The sequence below is a fragment of the Esox lucius genome, chromosome 20 (genome assembly GCF_011004845.1).
Source record: "Esox lucius isolate fEsoLuc1 chromosome 20, fEsoLuc1.pri, whole genome shotgun sequence".
In the NCBI taxonomy this organism is placed as follows: Eukaryota; Metazoa; Chordata; class Actinopteri; order Esociformes; family Esocidae; genus Esox; species Esox lucius.
Window position 1 is genome coordinate 39,562,662 of NC_047588.1, and position 20,234 is coordinate 39,582,895.

The window sequence follows — 20,234 nt, forward strand, 5'->3', positions numbered from 1 at the left end:
AAGAGAGATTGATAGAGGCAGAAGGGGGGAAAAAAGCCTAGAAAGTGAGCGAGAGAAAGTGTGTGTGTGTTACAGAGAGTAAGAGAGGGTAAAGCCTTTTTACATCTGGAATAGGATCAGACAGGAAGTGTCACATCTGGGACAAAACAGCTGGAGGCCAGGGGTTTCAGAATAGGCCTTTTACCCATCAGCCCTCAACGTAGAATGTTAGGGTGGGGGCTTGATCTCCACTGATCTGGAACGCTGGTCACAGGGGACATGTCGCTCGGAACGCAGGCATATACCGCGGAGAGATACTCAACCATCCTCAGTGGTGCCTGTGTGTTACACCGCCTCGTGGTTATTTCGAACATATGTGTAGCAGAAACTGCATCTGTCAAGGTTTGTCCGCTGGACTTTCTGTTGATTTGCAGATGCCCGTTGATTGAACTGAGGACACAACTAGAGAGACAGCCGTGTTTGTCTGTAGTATTGGCAGGCCTAGCAGTCTGCATGTCATGTTGACGTGTCTTCATAGACAAGATCAGTTCTGTCCTGTGTGGTTTTGGGTGGAGTAACTCTCTGCCGGCAAACTTTTTGTCATGGTAATCAATCTATAAAGGCTTTCAGCTGTGCCCCACCTGGGACGCGTGCTGCCCCACTACCACCCACAGCCCGGCCATCTGTCATTCTATAAGCTGATGTGCCATATTTATAGTTTGTAATTCGGGACATGGCGTGTGGCATCTTTATCACTGCAAACAGGAAGAAAAAGAAAACTCCCACACAGGAACATCTTCAAATACACCCAAATATTCTCAAGTATGAAACCAATCTCCTTTGTTTTGTCTCTCTGTGTGAGTTAAGGGGTGACCATTTCCTCTTGTCCCCGCACGTCATAACAACGTCGCATTTCAGCCAGCTGTGTGAGGTTCCTGCGGGGGACGGCGTCTCGTTCAGGTTAAAAGCTCCTTTCAGGTGGAGGTTAACCCTTGGCTCTAAGTTACCCAGGGACCTCTGGGGTCAAATGAGAAGTTAACCTCCGCCACGTCTCAGGTTTTAACTTCTGACGCTTTTACCTCTGTCCCGGAGGTGAGGCCCAGTTAGGGAAAAGAAGGGGGATGGAAACCAGGAGAAGAAAGGAGAAGAGCAGGTCTTGAGGGCGACTCTCTTCGTCTTCAAAGTGGAGCTCTAGTGACGGCTGGTTGCTGGATGAAACCTAAACTGGTGCTTTGTCGACAGGCCTCGTCGCTATTTGAGGCCTCTAACGCATTCTGCAGGTGTCGCGCGCGCACACACACACACACACACGCACACACACACACACAAACTCTATAGCAGGAAAGGGCTCTTAACTTTCCCAAGGGAAAGACACATATAAGGCCTCAATGGACATTGTTATTAGCGTGTTATTCTTTCCCTGTCCCCTCCGACTCTCCCTCTTTCCCCGTCCCTCTTTTTGTTTTGGCCCGATGGATTTCCCAGGTGATTACCGCGGTTGACACCACACAAGTGCCAGGGCTAATTACGTGGGGAACACTCAGCTTCTGTTTGGAGGCCAGGCTATGTGGTGACACGGCAGGACGACGGCGGGAGCCGCTGTTTCACGCCGGCCGGATACACTGCGTCCAGACCTCATGTATGAGTGTAAATGATACCTATGATTGATTGACCTCGCCCCCCCCCCCACCCCTTCTCTCTCTTCCTCTAATGAGGGTGTTTCTCAGCCCCCGCTAGGTGGATTAGCAGAGGGGTAGAATGGATCTGATGGAGGGATGGGGAGGGACCAGGAGGGGGGACCAGGAGGGGGGACCAGGAGGGGGGAAGAGAGTCCATAACAGAGGCTGGGGAGAAGATGGAAAAAGCAGCGACCCAGAGGGGTGGGCCTCTCTCACAAGACCTCTCCCCGGGGGGGGGGGGGGGGGGGGGCTGCTCTCGGTCATTCAGCCTTTCTCTCCTCACCTTCAGTCCTCCAGTCACTTGGCCTTTGGGATTCAAACGCGATCTCATTAGTTTTTATTGGATTGAAACTTTCACAAGATCCCCAAAAAATAAAGCTCCTTAATGAACGAACATTTACTTCACAGAGAGCCTCTGAATTCCGTTCGGCCTCCTCGATAATTAACAGCGCTTTCTTGTATTCCACCCATGCCAGTCCTCCTCTACCTCACCTTCCTCTCCCTCCTCTCCCTCCTCCTCTTCCTCCTCTTCCTCTACCCATCAGTCTCTGCCAGCCTCCGTAGGGTTCTTTGTCCTTCTCGTCCGTTCCATTAACCTCAGCTCCAGTCAGTGGCCTCCATGGCACAGGATTAGCTCGAGTAACACCACCACCCAACACCACCAGCTTGGCCCAAAAGGCCTTTGAGGCGCCAGGGTTGCGGATTTCAAACCCAGCAGTTGAGTCTGCGCCTGGATGAAAGTGTCCGCTTGATTATTCAAATGCAAAAACTATATGTGTATTAGCATGCTTGGTGAGCGTTAGCGTCATTCATCTGCTACATCAGAGGATGGATCCGCAATTTCATACATCGTGAATCTGAATGGTGAAAGCAACAACATCACCATGAAATCTGCATGAAATAAGGATTGTAACGGTTTGTCAGTATACCCAACCTCTCTCTGTCTCCCCCTCTCCCCTCCCTGCTCTCTCTCACATCTCCCCCCCCCCCCCTTACTCATAGCTCTAACCCTCCCCCGCCTCTTTCTTTCTGTCTGAGTGGGGTTGGTAGATCCAGGCTTTCCTCCTCTCCTGCCTGGCATTGTCCAGCTTCCTGCCCAGGCAGACACTATCAGTGTGGGATCAGTCCGGCAGGACAAAGGGACAAAGAGTTTCGGAGCCACACACTCATGCAGTCACACCGCCGGCCTCTCCACGAGCCGCTGTGGAGCCACGGTCCATGGGTTTTGTCTTTACGTGCCCCCGTGCAGATGGCTGTGCTACATGCTAACCTGCACCCAGGTTATCGTAAAGCTAACTCTCCATGTGCTGCAGATGATCTAACCTGTCGATAACAGATAGTCAATTACTGACTAATTGGCTGATTTGTCAATTGCACATTGATTGGTCAACTTGTTGATGATTGATGTTCATAATGGATACTATCTACTGAAGTGAAGTGTATGTGTGTGTGTGTGGGTGTGTGTATGTGTTTGTGGGTGGGTGTGTGTGTGCGGATGTGTGAGAGAAAGAGAGAGAACCGGTAATGAGTTAAATGAGCAGGGTAAATGTTTGTGTTTGTGCCTCACTGGCCTGCCAGCCTGGATGTGTCCGTTGGTCAGCTGAACCTGAGATTGACACAGCGAGAAACGTTGAAACACCCCCCGAAAGATAACACAACACCCCTGTACCTCTCGACGCCACTGCATCCTGTCCCCTCCTCACTGATCCCAGGCCTGTCAGTCAGAGGGTATAACTTCTGCCCTGTCACCCCTGAATGGGGCTCAGCTCCACCCCACTATCTGATGAGGTGGTTAAACACAAGTCCAAAAAAACACAACATTCCACAGGGTTAAAAACAGGACGCCGTGGCGATGGATAATCTCTCTCCTGTATACATACTTTCTCTCCACAGTATCTACAGTGTATCATAATCATTAAAGGCACCTCCTTTTAAACCCTCTATGTGACCGTAAAGTTGCCTTGTAACTCTCATTTTGTCAAACGACCGTTTGCCTACGTCTCTTTCCACTTTCTCGGCGGCTGCGCTCCGTTCCCCCTCTCTCTGTCTTTTTCCCCTTCGTTCTCTTTTTTTCTCCCATCAGCAGTTCTCTCTGGGGTGTCTGCAGCCTTTGTCCGTGGGATTAACCCTTAAAAAACAGCCCTTTCTCTTGTCTTTCGCCTGACTCATCCCCTTCTCCCGGTTCCTCTCTTTTCTCTCATTAATAGTTAGGACATGAGCTAATCTAGGATCAGCCTTCAGAATTACACAGCATTAGTACTCCTCTTCCTCCTTTAACCCCCCTCCGTCTCCTATTCTCCTCAGAGGACCTCCACCCAACTCCTCATCCCAGTCTCCCTCAATCCGGGTACACCCTTTCGTTCCCGCCACACCTCCTCCTCTGGGTTTACACTGGCATGAGTACATTTAACTTGTCTAGCAGACGCGGCCTTTCAGTCAGGGCATTCGTCTTATAAAATCCCATACTCACCAGCAGTGTATTCATATGTACAAGGGCCGTGACGGGTTCACCCTTCAGGGCTCCGGCCTTTTGCATGTTTTTTTTTTTTCTTCCTTTTTTCTTCACCACACCCTCCCTCTCCCCCTTTTCTTATTCGTTAGCCTCGTTGCCCTGCGTTACACATGACCGGTTAGGCTGCGGACCACCACCTGGGGAGGAGGCTTGGGGAGGGACAGAGGTTTTAGATTTGAGTTTGTGGTGTGTTGGAGTGACCCGCAGGGCTGAGGGAAGGGGCGGGGGGGGGGATGCCTGCCTGGGGGGGTTCGGGCCAAATTCTCGTTATCTTTCTTTTGTTTTGGTTCCCTTTAATTGCGGAGGGAAAGGGAGGCAAGGAAAAACACCGGCTCTTGTTATTGCTCTGTAATTTTGTTATCGCTCTGTAATTTAGTTTTTGTGCTTTAATTTGACACGTGAGAGAAAACAGTGGTGTGAAACAGAGCTGATAGGACCGGGTGGTGTCAGGGAGGATACTCTGGCCTACGGGACAACAGACAACATCTTAATAATCATCGTCGTCACGGTGACCACTGTGTGTATTTGACTAAAGGTTTAATTAGGCCTTCTGTCAGCCGTTAGTGTTGCACTCACAGAAATCCGCATTTCCCTGGAACATGTTTTACAGCGTTTTACGTCCTTTCTCCTTGGCATTGTGCCTTGAATAGCAATTGTGTCTGAAGAATAGAGAGACTGATATTTACACTTTTAATGCCTGGTTTTGTTGTTTAATATAAACCATCAGGGTTGGAAACCATTGTGAATGGATACAGAGTGAATGCACATCCACAGAGATAAGCTCCAGATTGAATAGCGGTCGAGAAACTTCACAACACGACTGTGTATTTTCGTATGAAGAATGTATTTAGTATTAGGGTGCCGTGGTACAAAGCAGGCCAGTTATTTCAACAGTGCCATGACCTGTTACGTGAGTTCAGAGCCGATCACACATGTGGGACTGCGGGAGAATGCTTCTGAATAACCACGGTAATCTTTTCACTGATGAGCACATAACAGCCGAGCTCACATATGAAATCTCTATGGTGGTCTGATGGTCTGTGTTGTATTCAGTGCTATCAGACTGATAGAAGCAGCTGGAAGATTCTCCCAGGCACCTTGTCCCCTGGCTAACCTGTCAACCACTTCGGTGTTGTCACAGCCCCTGGACTTCCTTACTCCCACCACCAATCCAACACACACACACACACACACACACACACTCCCACCACCTCTCCAACACACCCACACACACACACTACCACCACCTTTCCCACACACACATCCTCTCCCTGTACTCCAGAGATAATTGGTCACACATTCACTCAAGTCAGCAGTGTTATCATTTCTTCACTCTCAAACAAGCCCTCCCCATCCCTCCCTCGCACACGCACACACCCACGCACACACAGACACCCCCCAACACACACACACACACACTTACACACTCACACCTGACCCAGCTGCAACAGAAACTCAAAACTCAGACTGAGAAAGAAAGGCCTTGTTAACACAGGTGTGTGTGTGTATACATGCTTCTGCATGTGACTTTGTGTGTGTGTGGATGTGTGTGTGTGTCTGCGTGTCTGTGTCTGCGTGTGTGTGTGTTTGTGTGTGTCTGTGTCTGCGTGTGTTGCGTCTGCGTGTGTGTGTCTGGGTGTGTTGCGTGTGTGTGTGTGTGTCTGCGTGTGTGTGTGTGTGTGTTGTAGGTTAATCACCACCCGGGGGACAGTAGAGGAAGGGGGGGGGGTGGTCAGATGAGAAGTCTTCTCTTCTGGACGTCTCTGGTCACGTGGTCTCCCCCGACCTGGCTCAGATCCCTGTCTCCTGCTGCCTGCCTTTCCAGAATGTTGGCTAGGAATGGGGCCTGATCCAGGCTGACCTGACCTGGCCTGGCCTGGAGCCCACTGCTACTGGAGCTACTGGAGATTACACAACTAGGAACAGTTTTCCTGGGAGGGCGCGGATCTCTGGAGAGGAGAACACACATGCAGGAAGACAGTGTTTACTGGAACACACACCAAGTCACACACGTCTCCAAATGGAGACACCAACATTCACCTCCCAAGACTACCCTTCTACTAACCCTAACCTTAACCACAGTAATCTAACATTCATGGCCAACAAAAGCATCAGTGTTAGCCCTAATGCCTAACCCTTAACATAACCAGTACTGCCTAAACATATGTCTAACTCTAAACCCATTAGTAACATTGTCCGTTTTCAAACTGGGGAGAGAAAAAGTCCCCGTTAATCATTGTTATCTGATTCAACAACAGTTTGGGTACATTTTTGTCCCGGTTATAGAGTTAAGTTACCCACACACACACACACACACACACACACACACACACACACACACACACACACACACACACATTATGGCAGGTGAAAATGGACTTTAATAACCTGCCACACACACACACACACACACACACACAGGAAGTTGTGTGCACTCCTACCTCTGTGATGACATCTTTGTATTCCTCTCTTTGTTTTGTAACTTGTGAGGAGGTTTGGGCATTTGTGTTGTCTGCTCATACTCGTTAGAAACCACCTCTGTCTTTCTTCCTGCTGGATACAGAGACCGAGAAGTTGTTACAAACACGTGACAATTTTTAATATTCGATCATATTCATATGATTATCTTAGTGAATGATTTTAGGTGTTAAATTTTAGCCTTTATGTAGACACTCTTATCCAGATCGACTAACAGTAAATGCGTTCTTTGAAAGCTAGGAACAACAACATTCTAATCAGGAATTTAGCTGATTAATAACAATTACAATTTTGCGCAGACTTTTTCTGTTAATGTTTACCCAGGGTGCCAATAATTCTGGAGGGTACGTCTCCTTTTTGAAGGAATTAGGGTCAGCTCTTCTCCCTGTCTGATGTGGAGCATAAGGAGCAGGCGGAGGTGTGGAGGGCTCCACACAAAACTCCTGCTGTGCCCCAAATTTCTCACCGCTGCAATGCCTGAGACAGCAGAGAAGTGCTTGGCTTTGATCAAAATACTGTCGAAGAAAGTGTTGGGAGGAGAGGGGCCGGAAGAAAGTGCTGAGTTTTGATGCTGCAAAGTCATCATCGAAGAAGTGAGAGAGAACGAGAGAAATACAGAGTAGCAAGAACGAAAGTTGTGGGAGAGAAAACTATGAGAAGCATCCTTCGGCTTAAAATAAACTCTTTAAAACAAGGTTCCGAGAAGGTTCTTCAGCTTTAAACCATGTAACGTTAAACCTACCTGCTTAAATTGCAACGGGCAGTATCCAGTTGATATTGCATTGTAGCTGTATTTCCTAACATGCAGATCAGTTTCATTAAATATATGAATAACTTCCACTTTCCAAGGATAGTTGTGTTTTATTCCAAAATAAAAGAAAGTTATGACACAAAAGCAGGCTGGTCCTTCTTCTAGCCAATCCATTCTGCTGTATCATCATCCGGGACTAGCTATTCTAACCAGTGGATTTGTCTAGGCTATTGACTAACCCTTCTCGTGGTACTGAAGGTACAACACTTTCCGTGTTTAACCTTTACGCAAGATGATTGTGTGACAGAACAGATGAACAGGAAAAAACATCAACTTGTAAAAGATCTATCCTAAACCCGGCCCCTGCTGAGTTACGCCTTCAACCAAGTGTCTAATCAAAAATAGTTACTGTGTGATGTGAATTGCAAACAGATAGAATGTGAACTTCCTACTTGATGGTTCTAGAGTTGCTTTGATAAGTTTGGGCAAACTAAGGGACAGACAGACGACACAAATATGTTTCATTGAGCTACTTCACCACCAGAACTGTGTATCACTGCTGTTTGTTGTCTTCACGGTGTGTGTTGTTGGATCTTTCCCAGCAGGTCCCTGCAGTTGTTTTAACAGAGAGGGTTTATATGAGGCCCCAAGAGAATCACCGCCATTCCATTCCTCTCATTCCTGCAATTAGGGGTGTGAGTCAAACGTCTTGTTTCCCCCTCTGCTTCACTCTCTTCTCCTCATTTTCTTTCTCACTCCGAGACAACTGGAGCGTGTTCCTCTTCAGACAGGAGTGTCCTCCCTTTTCTTCCATGTTCTTCCTCTCAACCTCCTCCACATTCCTGTAGGAGCAGCATTCCCTGGGCAGGGGAATGAAAGCAGAAGAAGTGGGAGATGGAGCCGGGGGGGGGGGGGTGGGGAGGGTTGGGTGCATGTGCATTCCTGGGTCTTTGTCAGGTAGGACACTCCATCAGGGAGAGAACGAGAGATGGATGAGAGAGGGGCTGTAGTGATGTGGGAGGGATTTCATGAGTGTGTCCCCCCCCCCTCCTTCGGAAGCCGTGGGTGTAGGTCACATGGTTCACCGCCGTGGAATGCTCCGCATTAAGACGGCTCAGACACCAAACGTGGTTTTGGGGGAATAATTCGGTTGTGTTCGAACAGTGTGGTTCAGCGACGGTCGGACGTGGCTGACTTGGTTAATTTAGCCTCGCCTCCCGTTTCCCCGCTTCCCGTTGTCCCTCGCCAGGTTCCACGCGCCGTGCGTTCATATTCACATGGCTGCGTGTATGAGGCACATTCCAAACACAACGGCAGGCCTTCCTGAACGAGCCCTCCTGTCCTGCAGGTTCAACACTACCCTGTGGGTCTGCGTTGGCCCGCGGATATCTTCAGAACGCGTGATGAAACCATTGGCCCAGCTGGGTTCTCAGGCGAAAATACGTACAGGTGTTCCCACACACACACAAACACGTTCACACATGTACACACACACACGTTGTTATGAAATTCTAAAGTCACCTCACAAAGTTGGATTTTATTACGTTCTATAAACAAATTGGCATTCAGCCCCGCCAACCTGAACTCAAGTATTAATCATTCCGTTGGTTTGCCTTTTTTCACTCCCAGTTCAAACACACAAAAGGCTCTGACAATATCCTGTTTCCTTTGGCTGCTCCTGCTTCGATGTGGGATGGTCCTGGGCTCTGGGAATTGGGGAATAACACTCAGGCATGTGAGACAGGACTGGGGCGGGTTCACATGGATACTACCCCTGCCTCATGTTAGCCCCTACCTGATCCTGTATTTGTCTGCCTGTCTGTCTGTCTGATCATGTATGTGTCTGTCTGACTGTCTGATCCTGCATCTGTCTGTCTGTCTGATCCTGTATCTGTCTGTCTGTCTGATCATCCTACTGATGTAAGTTCAGTCTGATCTGATCCAGCTCTTCTCTGGTGCTTCGGGCACTTGTATGCTTGACAGAGAGACTTAATGTATAGGTGCAATAAAAGAGTAAGTGTGTGTTTGGTTCTTTATGTTACTGTTTATGGGCTATTTGTGTTGAAAATATCCCGTAATCTAAATTAAATAGCGCTGAGAATAATTATGATTTGATGGGCGCTTCCAAGGTGTGCTATAAATGTGATCCCTTTGGCGATCCTCGGACAGGGAGGTCAACGCCAAGGAGACCACTGACAGGGAGGTCACCGCCAAGGAGACCACTGACAGGGAGGTCACCGCCAAGGAGACCACTGACAGGGAGGTCACCGCCAAGGAGACCACTGACAGGGAGGTCACCGCCAAGGAAACCACTGACAGGGAGGTCACCGCCAAGGAGACCACTGACAGGGAGGTCACCGCCAAGGAGACCACTGACAGGGAGGTCACCACCAAGGAGACCACTGACAGGGAGGTCACCGCCAAGGAGACCACTGACAGGGAGGTCACCACCAAGGAGACCACTGACAGGGAGGTCACCGCCAAGGAGACCACTGACAGGGAGGTCACCGCCAAGGAGACCACTGACAGGGAGGTCACCACCAAGGAGAGCACATACAGGGAGGTCACCGCCAAGGAGACCACTGACAGGGAGGCCACCACCAAGGAGACCACATACAGGGAGGTCACTGCCAAGAAGACCACTGACAGGGAGGTCACTGTCAAGGAGACCACTGACAGGGAGGTCACTGTCAAGGAGACGACTGATAGGGAGGTCACCGCCAAGGAGACCACTGACAGGGAGGTCACCGCCAAGGAGATCACTGACAGGGAGGTCACCGCCAAGGAGACCACTGACAGGGAGGTCACCGCCAAGGAGACCACTGACAGGGAGGTCACCGCCAAGGAGACCACTGACAGGGAGGTCACCACCAAGGAGACCACTGACAGGGAGGTCACCGCCAAGGAGACCACTGACAGGGAGGTCACCACCATGGAGACCACTGACAGGGAGGTCACCGCCAAGGAGACCACTGACAGGGAGGTCACCGCCAAGGAGACCACTGACAGGGAGGTCACCACCAAGGAGAGCACATACAGGGAGGTCACCGCCAAGGAGACCACTGACAGGGAGGCCACCACCAAGGAGACCACATACAGGGAGGTCACTGCCAAGAAGACCACTGACAGGGAGGTCACTGTCAAGGAGACCACTGACAGGGAGGTCACTGTCAAGGAGACGACTGATAGGGAGGTCACCGCCAAGGAGACCACTGACAGGGAGGTCACCGCCAAGGAGATCACTGACAGGGAGGTCACCGCCAAGGAGACCACTGACAGGGAGGTCACCGCCAAGGAGACCACTGACAGGGAGGTCACCGCCAAGGAGACCACTGACAGGGAGGTCACCGCCAAGGAGACCACTGACAGGGAGGTCACCGCCAAGGAGACCACTGACAGGGAGGTCACCACCAAGGAGACCACTGACAGGGAGGTCACCGCCAAGGAGACCACTGACAGGGAGGTCACCGCCAAGGAGACCACTGACAGGGAGGTCACCACCAAGGAGAGCACATACAGGGAGGTCACCGCCAAGGAGACCACTGACAGGGAGGTCACCACCAAGGAGACCACATACAGGGAGGTCACTGCCAAGAAGACCACTGACAGGGAGGTCACTGTCAAGGAGACCACTGACAGGGAGGTCACTGTCAAGGAGACGACTGATAGGGAGGTCACCGCCAAGGAGACCACTGACAGGGAGGTCACCGCCAAGGAGATCACTGACAGGGAGGTCACCGCCAAGGAGACCACAGACAGGGAGGTCACCGCCAAGGAGACCACTGACAGGGAGGTCACCGCCAAGGAGACCACTGACAGGGAGGTCACCGCCAAGGAGACCACTGACAGGGAGGTCACCGCCAAGGAGACCACTGACAGGGAGGTCACCGCCAAGGAGACCACTGACAGGGAGGTCACCGCCAAGGAGACCACTGGCAGGGAGGTCACCGCCAAGGAGACCACTGACAGGGAGGTCACCGCCAAGGAGACCACTGGCAGGGAGGTCACCGCCAAGGAGACCACTGACAGGGAGGTCACCACCAAGGAGAGCACATACAGGGAGGTCACCGCCAAGGAGACCACTGACAGGGAGGTCACCACCAAGGAGACCACATACAGGGAGGTCACTGCCAAGAAGACCACTGACAGGGAGGTCACTGTCAAGGAGACCACTGACAGGGAGGTCACTGTCAAGGAGACGACTGATAGGGAGGTCACCGCCAAGGAGACCACTGACAGGGAGGTCACCGCCAAGGAGATCACTGACAGGGAGGTCACCGCCAAGGAGACCACTGACAGGGAGGTCACCGCCAAGGAGACCACTGACAGGGAGGTCACCGCCAAGGAGACCACTGACAGGGAGGTCACCGCCAAGGAGACCACTGACAGGGAGGTCACCGCCAAGGAGACCACTGACAGGGAGGTCACCGCCAAGGAGACCACTGGCAGGGAGGTCACTGTCAAGGAGACCACTGACAGGGAGGTCACCGCCAAGGAGACCACTGACAGGGAGGTCACCACCAAGGAGACCACTGACAGGGAGGTCACCGCCAAGGAGACCACTGACAGGGAGGTCACCGCCAAGGAGACCACTGACAGGGAGGTCACCACCAAGGAGAGCACATACAGGGAGGTCACCGCCAAGGAGACCACTGACAGGGAGGTCACCACCAAGGAGACCACATACAGGGAGGTCACTGTCAAGGAGACCACTGACAGGGAGGTCACCACCAAGGAGACCACTGGCATGGAGGTCACCACCAAGGAGACCACTGACAGGGAGGTCACCGCCAAGGAGACCACTGACAGGGAGGTCACCGCCAAGGAGATCACTGACATGGGAGGTAACAACCAAGGAGACCACTGACAGGGAGGTCACTACCAAGGAGACCACATACAGGGAGGTCACTACCAAGGAGATCACTGACATGGGAGGTCACAGCCAAGGAGACCACTGACAGGGAGGTCACCGCCAAGGAGACCACTGACAGGGAGGTCACCGCCAAGGAGACCACTGACAGGGAGGTCACTGCCAAGGAGACCATTGACAGGGAGCCCACTGACAGGGAGGTCACTGCCAAGGAGACCACTGACAGGGAGGTTACCACCAAGGAGACCCTGGGATGTTCCATAGAGCATGACTCTTCATGCCATATCTTTAGGATTATTTCACCCAAACCCAATGTCCATTCTTCTCACGGAGGGAAACTGAAGACAAATTGATTTTGGAAAAGCTAACCTGTCGTAGGCCTTCGCAAATTCCACTTAGTTCTCAGTCTTTCAAAGTGGATACTTTCTAATATAAAATCTCCCCAGTATCTCCTGTCAATCTGTGAGTCTCAAACAGCAGAAGGGCTGAAAGTCAACAGGGATATCTAACCAGATCGATACTCAATAGATGGAGAGACAATGATATCAGTGTCTGCTGTGTGTTTGAAACCAACAGACCATTGTATTGCTGGCCTCTGATGTAACACCGGGGGAGTCACGTAGCCCAAACACAACCTCATAGACCCTTTCTCTGCTGACCCAATAGAAATAGAACAAATAGAACAGGCATCTCCATTCAAGTCAATGGTGACATGAGTCATAACCCAGGGCTGGCGGCCATTGCGTGTGCACCCACTGGAAGAAAGCAGGAAGTAGGAGCACACATACATTAGGGCAAGGGATGAGGTATTATTAAAACAAAAATTATGGAAGTAATGTAATTTGATTGCTGTTGATTAAATAAACAGATGTCTTTTATTTTATATGGGATTCACATTCAACTGTAGGTTATAACAGAATGGCACAAATATTAAACAAAACATGGTAACAAAGAAAAAAATGAACTGACACCTGTTGATGAACTGACCCAAAGTGTATACCCATATTTCTGTATATTGTGTATTGCCCCCTTCAGCATCAATGACAGTGTACAGTCTTTTGTAATAGTTGTCTATGAGGCCCCGAATTCTTGCAGGTGGTATATCTGCCCATTCATCTTGGCAAAATGCCTCCAGGTCGTGCAAGGTCTTTGGTTGTCTTGCATGAACCGCACGTTTGAGATGTCCTCAGAGTGGCTCGATGATATTAAGGTCAAGAGACTGTGGCCACTCCAGAACCTTTACCATTTTCTGCTGTACCCACTGGAGTGTCAACTTGGCCCTGTTCTTAGAGTCATTGTCATGCTGGAAAGTCCCATGCACAGGTTTCCTGCAGAAGAATGCAAATTGTCTGCCAGTATTTTCTGATAACAGGCTGCATTCATCTTGCCATCAATTTTCAAAACATTCCCCGTGCCTTGAGAGGTCACACCCCCCAAAACATCAGTGAGCCACCACCATGGTCTTGTCACTCCAAATGACAGTGTGTCAGAGGCTGTGAGGAGTGTCAAGGTGTTGTCAGGCCTATTGTAACACTGTGCAGTAAAGGCTTCTTTCTGGCAACTCGACCATGTAGCTCATTTTTGTTCAAGTATCGTCGTATTGTGCTCCTTGAAACAACCACACCGTCTTTTTCCAGAGCAGCCTGTATTTCCCCTGAGGTTAACTGTGGGTTTTTCTTTGTAGGCCAAACAATTCTTCTGTCAGTTTTGGCTGAAGTCTTTCTTGGTCTACTTGACCTTAGTTTGGTATCAAGAGATCTTTTTCACTTCTTAAGGGATTGAACGGTACTGACTGGCATTTGTAAGCCTTTGGATATATTTTTATATCCTTTTCCATCTTTACAAAGTTCCATTACCTTGTTACTCAAATCTTTTGACAGTTCTTTTCTGCTCCCCATGGCTCAGTATCCAGCCTGCTCAGTGCATCCAAGTAAGATCTAACAAACTCATTGACTATTTCTTCACAGACACTAAATGTAATTTAAAAAGCCACAGGTGTGAGCAATTAACCTTTAATTGCCATGTTCAGCTGTGTGTGTCACCTTGTGTGTCTATAACAAGGCCAAACAGTCAAGAGTATGTAAACTTTTGGTGATTTCTGTAATCATTATGATTTAAAAAGGAGCCAAACAACTATGTGATAATAAATGGCTTCATATAATCACCATCCTTTAATAAAATCATATAGATTTTTTGCATGATCAGTCCTATTTTCAAAATCAGTGCCAAAATGTCATGAGCACAACTGTAGAGAGATATGGGATGGAGAAAGTGTAAGAGAGAGAGACAGAGTCAGATGTCTCAGAAAATGAACGAGGGAAAGAGGGTGATGGACGAGAGAGGGAGAGAGAAAGTGACAGAGAGAGTAAAGGAAAAATAGGGAAAAAAGAGAGCGAGACAGAGAGAGAGAGAGAGAGAGGAACAGAAAAAGAGAGAAAGAGAGAGACAGACAGAGTGTCATGGTCAGCAAAGTCCAGGCCTCTCACCTCGTCTGGTATTTACTACATCCTGTGACCACAGCAGGAGAAGGACACAAAGGCCTTGTTTATTGATCCCCCCATCTCTGTGTGTCTGTGTGTATCTGTGTGTGTGTGTGTATGGGTGTGTGTGTATCTGTGTGTCTATGCATGTGTGTATGTGTGTGTGTGTTTGTGTGTGTGTCTGTGTGTGTCTATGTGTATGTGTGTGTGTCTGTGTGTGTGCGTGTGTGTGTGTCTGTGTGTGTGTGTGTGTGTCTATGTCTCTGTGTGTGTCTGTTTGTGTTTCTCTGTGTGTGTGTGACTAATGTGTGTGTGTGTCTGTGTGTCTGTCTGTGTGTGTCTATGTCTATGTTTGTGTGTGTGACTACTGTGTGTGTGTGTGTGTGTGTGTGTGTGTGTGTGACTACTGTGTCTACACTCTCAGGTTACTGTGCTCAAGTATTCTCTGACCATTGTTGTTCCACTGACTGAAGATATATGATGACGGCCCACCGGGTTGCCAGTTTACCACCTCAGAATACACCCTTGTATTGTAGACAGTTCCATCTAACCACAAAGCTGCTTGTGGCTGAACAGGAGCAGACAATGTGTAAAATGAAAAGAAAAACTAAATGCAAAGATCCTTTGAACCCTGTATTCAATAGAACATAGTACAAAGGCAACATGCTGAAACTGAAACATGTTATTGTTCCTTGAAATAATATATGTATATATAAATATATGCCCACATTGAATTTGCTGCCCGCAACGCATTTCAAAAAAAGCTGGGACAGAGGCAACAAAAGTCAGTAACATGATTGGGTATAAAATGATCACCCCACCGAGGATGAGTCTTTCAGAAGTAAAGATGGGGAGGGGTTCGCCGGTCTGTGAAAGAGTGATTCGCAGGAAAATAGTGCATAAATAGTGTATAAGAATAACATTTCTCAGTGTAAAATTGCTAAGAGTCTGGGGATTTTATATTTCTTTTATTTCACCTTTATTTAGCCAGGTAGGCCGATTGAGAACAGAATCTCATTTGCAACGGTGACCTGGCCAAGACAAAGCACAGACGTGCAGGACAACATACAGTTAAACACAGAGAACACAGAGTATAAAATACTAAGTCGTCTGTATAAAATACAAATGCAGTACATAGTCTATATACAGTTAGTGCAAAGGTGATAAGGCAATAACCAAAGTACAAATGCACTAGAGTCTATCTAAAAGTGTACAATGCAATAGAGAATGTTATAGAGTTTGTGCAAAGTGAGGTATATTTTGTGAGGTTGGTCAGTTAGTGTGCAAAAGTGGTGAAGCAAAGACAATGGAGAGCGTAACACTAAGGCATATCTGTTCAAATGCGATCTCATCATCTAGGGTCAATAAAATCATTAAAAGATTCAGAGAATCCAGAGACAGCTCTGTATGCAAGGGACAAGGCCGAAAACCAAGATTGAAAGACTGTGATCTTCGGGCCCTCAGGCTGCACTGCATTAAAAACAGACACGATTCTGTGATGGAAATCATTGCATGGGGTCAGGAACATTTACGAAAACCATTGTCTGTGAACTCAGAATTTCTCTGCATCCACAAATGCTGGTTAAAACTGTGGAATGGTGGAAAACTGTCCTGTGGTCTGACAAAATAATTTTGGGAATCATGGACACCGTGTCCTCTGGGCTAAAAAGGATCAGTGCAAAGTTCAAAAGCCAGGATCCGTGATGGTATGGGGGTGCATCAGTGGACATGACATGGGTGACTTGCACATCTGTGAAGGCACCATCTGTGAAGGCACCATTAATGCTGAACAATTTTTACAAGTTTAGGAGCAACATGCGCTGCCATCCAGACAACATATTTTTCAGGCAAAGCCTTGCTTATTTCTGCATGTATTACAACTGAGTCCGGGTGCTAAACTGACCTGTCTGCCTTCAGACCTGTCACCCATTGAAAAAATTGGGCGCATAATGAAATGAAAAGTACAACCAAGCAGACCCCAAACTGTTGAGCAGCTAATATCCTAATTTAAGCAAGAATGGGAAAACATTTCACTTTCAAAACTACATCAATTGTTCTCCTCAGTTCTCAAACACTTACTGAGTATTGTTAAAAGAAGACGAGATACAACACAGTAATAAACATGCCCCAGTCCCAAATTCTTTGAAATGTGTAGCTGGCATCAAATTCATAATGTGCATTACAACATTTATTTGGTTCAAAATTTGATATTTTGTCTTTGAACTATTTTCAATTAAATTAAGGAAATACATTATTTGCATATCATGGCATTCTGTTTTCATTAGCATTTTACACAGTCTCCCAACTATTTTGAAAACGGGGTTGTAGTTCAACACTAGATACATTTCAGAATTTGAATGCCCTTAGATAAATCTGCCCGCGGGAGCACTCCACAGCTGTGCTGTCTTGTCAGGTCGTATGTATCTGTTCTCAAGACAGAGTCATAGGTCGTAGGTCGTAGGAGACAGGACACACACTCAGCGTGTCAACACACCGCTCATTAAGTCGTCTGAAAGGTGTCGTTTCTATACAGACGTGCATTATAGCTTTACTGTTCCCCGCGCCCTGCTCATAAAGCGACACGGTGTCCTTAGGCCGAGCCTGGGGTCAACAGCAATAATATGCAAATCCACACACACACACACGCACACACACATTCTTGCACCCTTTTTCTCTCCATCCCTCTCTCTCCTTCTCTCTCTCACAGACACACATATCTACAGTCATTTAGCAGACATTGCTATGAACAGCATTTAAAACTAATGCACACATTTTAAGATAGCTGGATAGAACAAATATACTGTACACGCCTATACACACCCACACACACACACACGCACACACACACACGCATACAGCCTGGGGCAGGGGAGTACAGATTATAAATGTGTCTGTGTGTGTGTGTGTGTGTGTGGGGGGGGGGGGCTGGGGGTATCACCTCCTGGATCACACCTGGAAAGGTAGACACACCTGCCTCTCTCCCTGTCACCTCAGTTTTAATTCCTCATGTAATAAATCACAGGTAATAATGTTTTGCTGAAACTTTCCTTTAAAATTTTATTTCTGTTATGTATAGAAGAATCCTCAACTGTGTATTTTTAAGTAGATTTGAGTATGTGACATGCATTTAAAAATGTGTATTAAATACAAACTATATGTTCTATATATCTTTAAATATGTCTAAATGTGTGTAGGCCGTCACACAAACACACAAACACACACAGATTGACAATCATTAGTCTCTAGGAAACCAATGTGGCATCTCCTTCTCTCACAGTCACCAAACACACACACATACAAATCCTCACACCGCCAGATTTAAATGTGCCAGTGGTTCTTGTTCTAAGTTATTCAGCCACTACCAGTAAGAATACTTGGCCTTCTGTTTAAACAGAGCCAGTTAGCAGACCAGCCAGTTTTGGTGAACCCTGGATGCAAAATAAAATCCAAAAAGAAGTCACATGCCACAACCTTATGAGATTACTTCATTTTAGCAGGCATGTTTTTTTTTAATTTTGTTCCAGTTTAGCAGGTCTGTCTTTACGTGTGATTCTCTGTTGGAGACTCCATTTCGGGTTTCCATTAGGCTGTTTTCCTATTGGCTTCCAGTTCAACCAGGTGGTAGTTTCCCGGTCTTAAACGGGTCATTTGGGAATTGTGTCTCTGGTCACAGCTCCTGTTAACTGTGACCCATCCATGAGAAAGGCTTCTTTGTCTTCATTCCCAAAAATCTTCAAAATCTCACACACACACACATACACACATACACACACACATACACTCATCCCAAAAGGCAGGGTGAGGGTTAGTTTACCCCAGAGCAGATATAGCTTCTTGTTAAAGTGAGATCCTCAGCATGATTTCCCTTCTTAACACAGATACACTCAAAGACACAACCATCCCAAGTTTTTTGTCTCTCACTAGTTATTTACATTTTGTTTATACAGCTCTGAAAAATGTTTTGAGACCACTGCACCTTTTTCTTTTCTTTCCAAAAAAGTTGAAAAGGAAAGTTTTGAGTGAGGAACAGAAGTGTTCAATTTGCAGTGGTCTCTTAATATTAACCCTTCTGTTCCTCACTCTTAACTTTTTTGGAAAGGAAAGAAAAAGGTGCAGTGGTGTGAGGATCTGTATTTACACACACTCCCACACATGCTAACCCACACTCCACCCCCCCCCCCCCACACACACAGACACACACACACACACACACACAGACACACACACACACACACACACACACTCACAAACACAGACTCTTTCCTTCTCTAGCTTTTGCTGTAATGGTCACTTTATGATAGGACATCCTTGTCCAGTCTTTATCCTGTACCCCTCGCGGCACACATTCTCTCTCTCCACACACAACTCTCTGTATCTCTCTCTCTCTCTCTACACACATAAACACACACAGATATCCACAATCCTCACGCACACACACAAACACACAAACACACACAGAAACACTGCCATGAGAAAGCGCCCAGGGAGAGTGTTGTCCATACAACAGACCGACAGGAAGCTTCTTCCTCAAGTTGTTCTGTCTTTATAAAGACCGGTGAAAGATCTCCCCGTGGGGGTGGATCAGTGCCATAGATTTGGCCTGTGAACACGGGGTACCCCAGAGAAACTGGGCGACCTCTCTCTGTCACGGAGTTGACCAGTCACAGACTTCCAGGTCTTCATCAGACTCATCCCAAACGGTAACCTATTTCCTGTGGGCTTCTGGTTATGAGTAGGGCACTAAATAGTGAGCCATTGGGACCACGGCCTGACCGTGATTACAGACTATCCTCCATTAACCCATTCAGCCAACTCTGTCAGTCAATATCTGGCCCATTCACAGGAAGGGGCCCTGGCTGGATCTTCGGATCACTGTCCACTGTCTCTATGGGGACTGACATGTTGTTTAAGTCTACTATTACTGCAATACGCACAGGGGGACGCTTAAGTCCATTTTAATCAACTGGCCAGCTCATCTTTAAAGTGAGCAAACCTGAAGTGTGTGTGTGCATGATTGAATTGCCATCAAACTCACGACCAGTTTAAGTCTTGACATTTTTATAACTAACGGTTAGGTTTAGGGACCGAATTAAGACTCAGGGTTCGGCATTAAGGCGTTTATGTTTTTTTCATTTAATTTATTCAACCTTTATTTCATAAACAGGCAAGTCGATCGAGAACTAACTTGTCATTTACAGTGACAACCTGGCCTGAAGCATAACAATTGCAAGACAACACTTTGTTACAACCTAACAGTGAGGGTTAGGTTCAGGTTATGCCTAGGGAAAGGGTTAGAGCCAGTCTGACATTTAGGCTTAGGTGCTATAAATCATGGGTACAAGACTTCTAGTCCACACTGATGGCAGTTCTGTCTGTGTGTGTTTGTGTGTCCACCTACAGGTTTGCTATAGGCCGAGCACCAAAACATCCCCACAAGAACAGTAAAACAAGAATCTCATTGGGACATTTCATCATCTTACTTCCA